We start from the raw sequence: 10,600 nt of genomic DNA, 5'->3' as shown, positions 1-10,600 counted from the left end.
CCATGTCTGAAAGTAGTATTCGTCACCCTGTGTTCATATTTTGTCAAAATTAGGGACATGCTATTCGTAATGTGTGGAAGAGCTTTAACATTTTTTGGGTCCATTAGGAGCCCGGAAAATAACAACTGAACCCTCATTTCCTGCCGGACTTCATGTGCAATAGGATGAGTTCACTATGCCCTCGCAGAACAAAATTACTCATCTCGTTTATATTACGTGAAAATATGATGCAGTACGTGCTGTGTAGACAAAGTTTCAAGTTTGTGGGTAAATAGCAGCCTCTGCCGCAAGCTACGTATGAAAACAGTCGGAAACGTTTGAAGTCTGTCTTTCAACGGTACAGAAGTTAGAACTATATTCCTGTGAGAACTATATTTCCACCGAGACCAAGTTTCCTGATAATATGGGGAAGATTACAGCTGATGTGCTTTCGAAGATAAACATGCGCTGGGGAAGTACGGCTTCTGCTAAAAAACATTGCTTAGTCAAGTTTTTGAAAGCAGAAAATATGAGCAATGTTTGCAACTTGCAAGTCGTAGGCGGGCAATGTTGTAAATTGTGGGATTTATTTGCATGTCATTAAATTTGCTAATGCAACTAATCGAAAGAAACAAGTTCGCTGGAAACTGAGCTAAGATTCTCCTAGGTTGCACAGGTCTGCAGTCTTTTTTATTGTAAGGTATGATATATAGAATCGTTGGCTGATTAGGCAAATGACTGCGCGGCAAGTTGTCGCTGAAACGGACAGGATGAACCACGTATGAAGCAGACACAAGCGAATGAAATAAATCACGTGTGATAGCTAGAATTTCATTTTCGTTTCACATAGCTTTTTTTGCTAGTCCTTTTTGTCGTATATTCCGTATTTAACGACGAGTTACAACATATTGGATGTGAGATCCGCAACCGCAAGAAGCCAACTGCTCATGCGCAAGCACTCCTCCTGCGACAACTGCTACCAGACCACCTCAGAACGCCAGCTGCGCATGCGTGATTCTTATACCGCTTTATCGCGGCTTTGGTGTCGCTCTAAGAAGCCGAAGGTTGGGACACGTTCACAACATTACTGAAAGTGATTCCACCTGCAAACCGGCCTGCGATTAGTTGCATAATAACGTCTGCATCGAGCAATTCCGAACACTGCCTTTATTTTCCACAGAGCCAAATGCGGGTCTTCGTTGCTTCGATCTCTCCGGCCGAGTGTTCACTGTTGTCACCACTTACGGCGTCTTCAAATTCGGCTGTAATTTCTGTCTTGCAATGTATATTACCAGGCAGACTGAAGCAATTTGAAAAGTGCACCTACTCTTACAAGCGGTGACTGCCGTAATCGAAATACGCGTTACGAGGACATCGATCTTTCAGGCGGATAGCGCGTAGCAACCGTGATGCGTGTGGGCTCGCACAACTGGTCATCGCTTTCCGTTTTCTTATTTCGTGTAGAAGAGCCCTTGTAACCATTGCTTTCAATCCATGCAGTGGCTCAATCACGCACCGCTTCTCAAAAGAAGGGCATTTCGAAGCCCACTGTGGTCTTTTGATATTTATTTATACTCACACACAAACCGGTTCTACTTGCCAGGGGTCAAAAATGAAATTTAGCCTCAGCCAGAGACATTCATTCTAACACTGAAGCCTACACGTTCCTGTGAACCTCTCTTTCGTCTGCGCAAATTATTGCGTAGTTTTACGACACCGCCTCCGGCGACAGATGTGAGTGCCTCGACCAGCGTGGCCGCATCGAAATAGAGTTAAAGCGGGGCAAAGTTTTGCGGATACGTAGGTGGCTGGATGGGGTCTCGTAGCAGTCACCGTGAGTAGTACTAGTAAGTGGCTTTTATATAAGAAAGGAAGATAAAAGTGCAGTACTGTAATTGTCTCTCGCTGGGAGGTCACCTCAACAGTACTGCACGGGGGAGGGATAATGGGAATAAAAGAGTGAGGAGTGAAAAGAATAGAGGGAGCGGTAAGGACCCCAAAGAAGGGATGAAGAAGCAGAAGTAGCAAAACGGGGCTTATAGCCGCGTGTAGAGGTTCGTGGTGGTGGTGGTGGTAACATTTATTTAGGTCCTGAAGAATCTTCACCCCGTTTTTATGGGGGCAAGACTGCGGGCCGCTCCCACGTTGGGACGGGAAGGCCAAGCCTCACCGCCGCATCGTGGGCCTTCTGGACAGCCCGGAGTTGATTAATCCATTCGTGGCTCTTGACCAATGAATAAAATGCGTCCGCCATCAATACGTGGTCCGTGTGGTGCTGTAAAGAGGGGCACTCCCAGAGCATGTGTTTGAAATCACTAACTCCGCCGCAGTCGGGACAAAGAGGGGAGACCTCCGTGTACCTACTGATGATGGATAGTGTGGGATACGAGTTCGTTTGTATTAGCCTGAGGGTCACGGCTTGAGGCCTCGTGAGATTTCGATGTGGCAGGGGGAAAGCCCTACGACTCATCTGATAGTGGCTAGTGATCTCGTTGAAGGTGGAGAGAATGTCCCTGAAACGGGGGGGTTCTGCCTCCGAAAAGGTCGGACCAAGCCCGTCGCCGGTCCCACCCGGCACACCGGCCTCCCAGTACCCGGCGCGGCCGGAAAGACCTCGCGCCCGGGCATGGGCCAACTCATTAACGTTGGCTAGCCCCCCTAGTTCTGCGCCCTCGTGCGCCGGGAACCATGTAATGACGTGATGAGTAAGCACCTTACCCTCAAGTGCCCTACCAACCTCTTCACAAACTGCCCCAGTCGAGAAAGCTCGAAGGGCTGATCTCGAGTCCGTATAAATATCTTCCCTGTCCGACCGAAGGAGCGCAAGCGCAATGGCCAGCTGCTCCGCCTTGCAAGCCGATGACGTCCTGATTGACGCGGCCGATAACACTCGGCCCTTCATGTCCACGACGTTAGCAACAAAATGGCTGGAGTCGCCTTCGTATTGGGCAGCATCTACAAAACATGACTCTGCCTCGTGCGCATGTGCGTACCGCAAAAGCGCAGAGGCGCGAGCCGTCCTCCTGCAAGTGTTGAAAGTCGGATGCACGTTCCTCGGAATTGGGGAGACCTTAATAGCCTGCCTCACACTATCCGAAAGCTGAACGTTCATATCCCTTAACGTCTTAGGATTGATCCCGACCTTAGCCAGGATCTTTCTTCCCGCCTCTGTAGACAAGAGTCTAGCAGTTTGTGCGGATTGCTGCGCTTCGATAACTTCCTCTAATGTGTTGTGGACGCCTAGGCTTGCTAGGTTTTCTGTGCTTGTGCGCATTGGGAGTCCTAGGACTCTCTTAATACTTTTCCTGATGAGCGTGTTCAACTTGTTCATTTCGTGTTTCTGCCATCTGTGCATCGGAGTGACATAATTCACATGGCTCATGAGAAACGCGTGGAAAAGCCTGAGGAGATTATCTTCCTTAAGGCCTCCTTTTCTGTTCGAAACCCTTGCAATGAGTCTGATTATTCCTTCAGCATGTCCTCTAAGCTTATCTATAGTACGCCCGTGCTGACCGTTAGCTTCAATGATCATGCCTAGCACCCGGAGAGAACGAACCCTTGGGATATCGCTGCCGGACGACGTTCGCACGCCAATATCAATCTCCTCTGGAGGCCTCCACCCTCTAGGCTTGGGTCCTCTTCTAGTGGGACGATATAGAAGTAACTCCGATTTGGAAGACGATAGCCGGAGACCCATCCGATTGACGTGTTTTTCTACGCAATGCACCGCCTCTTGCAGTGCGTCTTCAACGTGGCCTTCTGACCCGCCAGAGCACCAGAGGGCGATGTCGTCCGCATAGATTGCGGAGTCAATACCCTCCATCTGGTCAAGCTCGTTCGCCAAGCCCTGCATCGCTATGTTAAATAAGAGCGGCGAGACAACCGACCCCTGTGGAGTACCCCTTTTTCCTAGATCATAAGCCTCCGATTTCAGGTCACCCAATTTGATTGTGGCCCTCCTATCTCCGAGAAAAGAGTGCACGAATCTGTAAAATCTTTCCCCCAAGTTAAGGCGGGAGATAGAGTCTAGAATATGTTTATGCGACACGTTGTCAAAGGCCTTTTCCAGATCGAGACCGAGAATGGCCCTCGTGTCCCTGGTGTCTTTATCTAATATATCGTGCTTGATGAGTAGCATGACGTCCTGCGCGGAGAGGTGAGGCCTGAAGCCTATCATGTTGTTGGGAAAGAGACCCTCCTCCTCAATGTGTTTAGAGATCCGATCATTTATCACATGCTCCACCACCTTGCCCAAACAAGACGTGAGGGAGATGGGCCTGAGGTTCTCAGTTTCGGGGGCTGCGCCCAGGCTTGGGAATGAGAACCACGGATGCAACCTTCCACTCATCTGGAAATACACCCGATTCCCAAATGCGGTTGATCTCTTCCGTTATGACCTTAATCGACCTGTCATCTAAATTGCGCAGCATTCTGTTGGTTACGCCATCCGGTCCCGGGGCTGACCTGCCATTGAGTTTCTGCAGTGTTTCGCGAACGTCCGCCTCCTGAAACGGCCTGTCTAGGCTCTCTGCCGATTTGCCCTCATATCGTGGACATTCCTGCCCCGTGGGGCCAGCCTTGTCCGCCAGGGGAAGATACCTCCGTGCCAAGTGCGTGGCGATTTCGTCATCCCCATGCTGCTGCCTTTCCGCATGAAGAATTTTATCCACCACCCGATTCTGATTGCTTTTGGTCTTATCCTCGTGGAGCAGGTACTTTAGTAGGTTCCATTTCCCACCTAATCGCATCTGCCCATCCACCATGTTACAAACCTCATCCCATTGCTGTCTCTCAAGCACTTGACAGTGTGCCATAATTTTTTTGTTTAGCTCGGCTAGCCTCTTTCTAAGCCTACGATTGAGCTTTTGTGTTTTCCACCTAGCTAGTATAGATTCCTTGGCCTCTATTAAGTGTGCTAATCTGCTATCCATTTTCTCGACCTCCAGCTCCGTGTGTATCGACTTGGTCACTTCTCCTACGTCCCTTTTGACTCTATCCAACCATTCCTGGAAGTTCTCAGGAGAATCACCCCCTCTTTCCTCCCTGATCATACGGAAATGATCCCAGTCTATGTATTTGAATGCCCTGGGAGGCTTTCTGCCTACCTGCAGCACGGTGCTAGCAATATAATGATCGCTGCCCAATTCTACCCCTAAGTTAGCCCATGAAAATTCCCCTGTCGACCCCACGAATGTGAGGTCCGGAGTTGAATCCTGTGACACGGAGTTGCCAATCCTGGTGGGGAAGTTGGAATCGGTGATTAACGTGAGGCCAAGATCCGCCGCTGCCTGCCAGAGGTTCTCGCCCTTGCGTGTAGTGTGGGGGTAACCCCACGCCTGATGCTGGGCATTAAAATCCCCGGCCACAACAATGGGGGCCCTGGCCTTGCCTGCCATAGAAGCCGCCTTAACCAACAATGAAGTGAAGCGATGCTGCCCCCCTCTAGGGGAACTGTACACGTTCAGTATGAATACGCTATTCCTGAGCTCACCGCTCGGGATAACCTCGCCAAAAAGGTATTCAATTTTGCAACTACCCATGTTTAAGTCATGCTCGATAAAAGTGTGTTTGTTAGAGACCAGGGTGGAGACCCCCCTACTCTCCGGTCCTTTCTTTACGTACGATTTGTAGCCCGACAGAGAAACTCTATCCACCAATACCTCTTGTAATAGAATAATCTGCGGTCTCGAATCTCTCGATCTGAGGAACTGCTGAAGGGCCGCCCTTTTTTGAGAGAAGCCCCAACAGTTCCATTGCCAGATCGTAAAGTTCAATACGCCGTTACTCGCAGCCATCATTGGAAATATCAACCAATTCTGCCCGTGTACTACCATCGGGCTCCCCCGAGGAAGCAGCCTTCCTCTTAACTAAACTCTTTATTCGCTTCTTGGCTCTCAATTTGCCTACCTCTTCCTCAAGCTTGGATGTCCTTGCAGTAAGAGAGGCCATCGCCTCCGCCATTTGCCTAAGAGTCTCCTTAATATCTGCCAAGGAATCTGTGATTTGCACCCGAAAATCGAGCTCCTCGTTCCTGACGTGCTCAGTAGTTGCCTTTCTCTTTGACGGCCTAACCTCAGAATGAGTATCCATTGGAACCTCAGCTGTTGGCGACTCCCCTACATTCTCGACGGGCCTGTTCGGCTGCGATGGAGGAGTAGCCTTCGCCACCTTAGCTCCCTTCATTTCTGCTATCTCAGCCCTGAGTTGTTCAACAATGCCTCTAAGAGTAGCATTCTCCTTTTGGATTTGACTAACTAGCTCAAAGCTAACATGCTCTGAAGCAGCACCCCCCTTTACCTGTGGCTTTGTCATTTTCTTGACCTTGGTGGCCCACGTTCCTTGGTCGACCCCTTGTGTTGCGATGCGAACCGCAGGAGTCCTGGAGCGAGATCTTGCTATGGTGTAGAGGTTCGTGGATTCAAAAAACTCAAGCAGAGCTGTGAAAGCTCACTTGGTTATAGACGGGTGTCCACGGGGGAAAAGGAAAACGTCCGCATTGTCCGAAGGGAGACCAAGGCGGCGATATGCGGCTGTTAGTGAATCGCGGGCGTGGGTATAGCCGGCACAGTCAAGAAGAATGTGGCTCAAAGTTTCATCTGAGCCATCGTTGCAACTGAGGCAGACAGAACTGCTGGTGCCGGATAGCTGAGCAGCTCGCTGTGCCGTTTTGGCACAACCGACGCGAAGTCGGAGAAGAAAAGTCCGATCGGCTCGAGAGAGTCCCAACTTTGGGAGGGGACGAGGCGGAACACCGGAGGCGACTCGCGCGTCGGGGTCTTTGGCTCTGATGGTTATGGAGATGACGTGGCGGGCAGAGTCGAAAGGACAAACGAAGTTGGAAAACGGTACGTCAGGGTCGTGTGCCTGTTTGGCTAGGTCGTCCGCCAGTTCATTTCCTTGAATGCCGGCGTGTGATGGGACCCATTGAAAGAGAAGGTCGCAACCATTTTGTTGAGCGTGTGCGAACTTCATGGAAAGTCGTTGGGCAATGAGCGGACCTCTTTCCCCTTTAATAAGGGTCTGTAGGGCGGCGCGAGAGTCAGTGAGTATGGCGACAGCAGGTGGGAGATGGTCAACAACAAGGTCGACAGCCAGGTCAAGGGCTGCGAGTGCGGCCAGGGTTGAAGAACAGCTGCCGCGTAGGCGACACTGTTTGCGACTTGAGAGCTCCGGGATGGTGCAGGCTGCTGCTGCGGAGCCGTTCTTGAGGACGGAGCCGTCGGTAAACACTTTCACGCGGCCAGAGAGTCTTTCATCAAAAGTGGCGGCGACTTCCTGGAGAATGGCGCAAGTGGGGGTGTTACGTTTGCTCCTGATGCCCGGAATTGTTGTATGAATGACGGGTGGGCGATGACGGTGGGGAAAAGGGCTCCCGCATACGCATTTCACACTTCGCAGTGACGGATCGACGGTCACGGCATGCTATAACTTACCACTGTAAATGTATTCAACCTCTACGAAAAATGTTTTGTGTGTCGTTCTCAAGAACCATTTAGAAAAGAAGGCACGCTGTAAATTATTGAAATCATTTTGTACAATTTGATGAATAAATTTGGTGCATGGCCTTTCCTCTGCAGAGCTCCCAAAACAGACCTTCGCAAATATAGTATAGCTGATCTGTACGGCCTTTTGGAAGCGCTTCTTCACGCACGTGGATCTCACAATGTGTTGTACCTGTGTATAAGAAAAAATAACAATTATTATTTCATTTGCATAGGTGGCAACCGCAATCTTGAATCAACTGATGAACTTCAAGAGCCCTGCCACATTTTAGGTTTCGCGTTTTGTCTGTATTAAGACGTGTAATTAAAATAAAATGGTTATACCGGAAGATTTTTAGACTAAACAGATTTGTTATAAAGCGGCTATGAGCGTAGCGAGCATGGCGATATGGCGATATGGCAAATGAGATGTAAAAGAGACGTTGAATTGCTGCGCTAATAACGTTAGTCACATAAGTCTAATCGAAAACTTTGCTCAATATATCTTGCATTTGAACACTGGGGGCAGTTCACATAGAAAATTTGGCGGCATTCAAAATTTATTCCCCCTTTTTATTGAATCTTGTAACTCGCACCTAGTTCGAGATATTCATTGTCGAATTTCAACACTCAATCCAGAAAATATCAAAAGCCAGTGCTCGCAGAGCGCTATTACGTCGGACAGAAGCGCCAAATAACGAAATGTGTGACGAAGTTTTCATGATAGCCTGTCGCGACAAATCCGGGTGCGGTACCTCGTGGCTATTCTAATTGACATTAAGAGAAAAAATGTGGTTGATATAGGAATCGGTATAGAACACGAAAGTGAAACGTGTCTTCACAGAAGTAGTGTAATGTTTATTGCACATTGATATATAATGTCTATTGGTGTTTTGTGGCTAAAGCGCCCTTAGGCGTTGATGCACCCACGCTGACGCCTGGTGGCACGTCTCCTCCATCACGACTACCAACGTCGATGACCATGAGCAACCGTCGTGCATATGGAAGCTGCACTACGCTGCACACGCTAGCACAACGCGAAAGACGAAGCACGTAACTGACACACTAATACAACGCGCAAGACAAAGCACGTAACTGAATCGTCACCGAGTCAAATCAGCGCGCACAGCGCGTCGTAATTGCAGCCTCCGCGATCAACTTCAGAAACATTTTCAGAGCTAATTGCGGAGGCCACGCTCCGCTGTGCTGAGTACGGTGAACGCCACCTAGGTGGCGTTGGTAGTGCTTCTTGATGCCAGCGTCCCTTCGAATGCTGGCATCGAGGCGTCGTAGTGCTGAGACCACCGAAGCGTTCACTGTCGGTGCGCGTTAGTGTCATAATGCAGTACTTCTCTTTTCTGCTCGTAGGCGGCGGCACCGCCCCGAGCAAGAGCGCGGGTACACGGAGGAGTGTTAGATATATAAGGCGCGTCTGTGTAGCTTTCTGCAAATGCGTTTGTGGTGCAATGGGTTAAACGCTCGGCGATCTATCGTCGCGGACCGAGAGGTCGTGGGTTCGATTTCCAAATTTTGCATGTTTGTGGAACTTTTTCTTCTGGTTTCTTTCTTTGTATTATGTTCGTGTACATTGTAAGAACGTCATATCCGTGACGGAAATACATCAGTGAAGTCTTGGTGGACCCCGGCATAAAACACTTTCGTGTTAAAAATCGAGCTGAACAGGCCATGATGGATAACCTGGATGGATGGATGGCTTAGGATGGATAACCGGTGGAACGTTAGAGTTACAGAATGGATACTAAGAGAAGGGAAGCACAGTCGAGGACGGCAGAAAACTAGGTGGGGTGATGAAGTTAGGAAATTTGCAGGCGCAAGTCGGAATCGGCTAGCGCAAGACAGGGTAAGTGGAGATCGCAGGGAGACGCCTTTGTCCTGCAGTGGACATAAATATAGGCTGATGATGATGATGATTGCATGTTCGCAAAGGGCACACCCCACCACACCACACAACCATCCGCAGCGCGCCGAACACTACCGGCCTGGTCATGCAGAGTAGCGCCATCTCTCGAAGCAGGTGCTGCTGCCGCTGCTGCCGCTGCTGCTGCTGTTGTTGTTGTTGTTGTTGATGATGATGATGATGATGAGGAGGAGGAGGAGGAGGAGGATGACCTCGGGGCCGGTGCTTTCCTAGCCAAACGTGCCGTATGAGTATCTGCCACGATTTTCAGTTTTGAACGTCGTCGCCCACTTCTACCTGGGGATATTTCATAAAGTGCTGCCGTTTCTGTGCATAAAAGTGCAGCTGCTGGTTATACGTTGGCCGGAAGATTGGTCGGGCAGTGCCATCTACGAAACTCCAGCAGTTTGCCAATGGTGCATCCTGTTCATTTACGGCCTGAGATTGAAAATTTAGGACGTCATTGTTGCAGCAGTAATAACAGCGGTCAACCTAATGAGTTTGGTGGAGCAATTAATGGACTAATGAACCTGTTACGCAAGGTTACCGTTATTTTTACATATATCCTGCGATGGTAAGAGTCGTCACCTCCAGCGCTACCACGTGCCTTTAACATGAATACAGCAGCGTGTACGTACTGTCGACTGATTCTTCAACAGTACCGCGCGAGCGTCGTCAGCGCCTTCTAACGGCGCGAAGCGAAGAGATCAGTAAGAGTAGCGCGTGCGCACAAAGTTCATTCGACGCGCAAGTTTCAACTGCTGGGCTCTTCCTGCAGACATGACACTGTCGCGATTAACTGTCGCCCCTGTCGCGATAAACTCAGTGGAAGTTTCCCTTCTTATCGGAGACAGCAAGTGCGCGTGAACTGAGATGCGTCCTTTTTTCAACATATGCCGCTGTAGTCTCCATGCACCGAAACATGACGAACAAAGCGCGCAAGCACGAGAAATAGTTGATGCAGCACGTTTGAAACTAGATCGAAAAGTTGATAATCCCCTCTTGCGCGACTCCTTCTTGCCCCTGGATAAGGTTGCATTACAAGTTTGCGCATTTTGTTCATCATCTTCCTGTGCATGCGCACTAGAGCAGCACATGCCAAAAAAGAAAAAACGCGGGCAGCTTGCGCTATATAGTTTTGCAAGGCTGGAGTAAACAGCGGAGCTGGTTATCCGACCTAGCTTTTCTTCCAGGTTTTACTAGGCGCCGCTAAGTTTTGCTA

The sequence above is a fragment of the Dermacentor silvarum genome, chromosome 8, assembly GCF_013339745.2.
Source record: "Dermacentor silvarum isolate Dsil-2018 chromosome 8, BIME_Dsil_1.4, whole genome shotgun sequence".
Taxonomy (NCBI): Eukaryota; Metazoa; Arthropoda; class Arachnida; order Ixodida; family Ixodidae; genus Dermacentor; species Dermacentor silvarum.
This window is presented reverse-complemented; position numbering follows the sequence as displayed.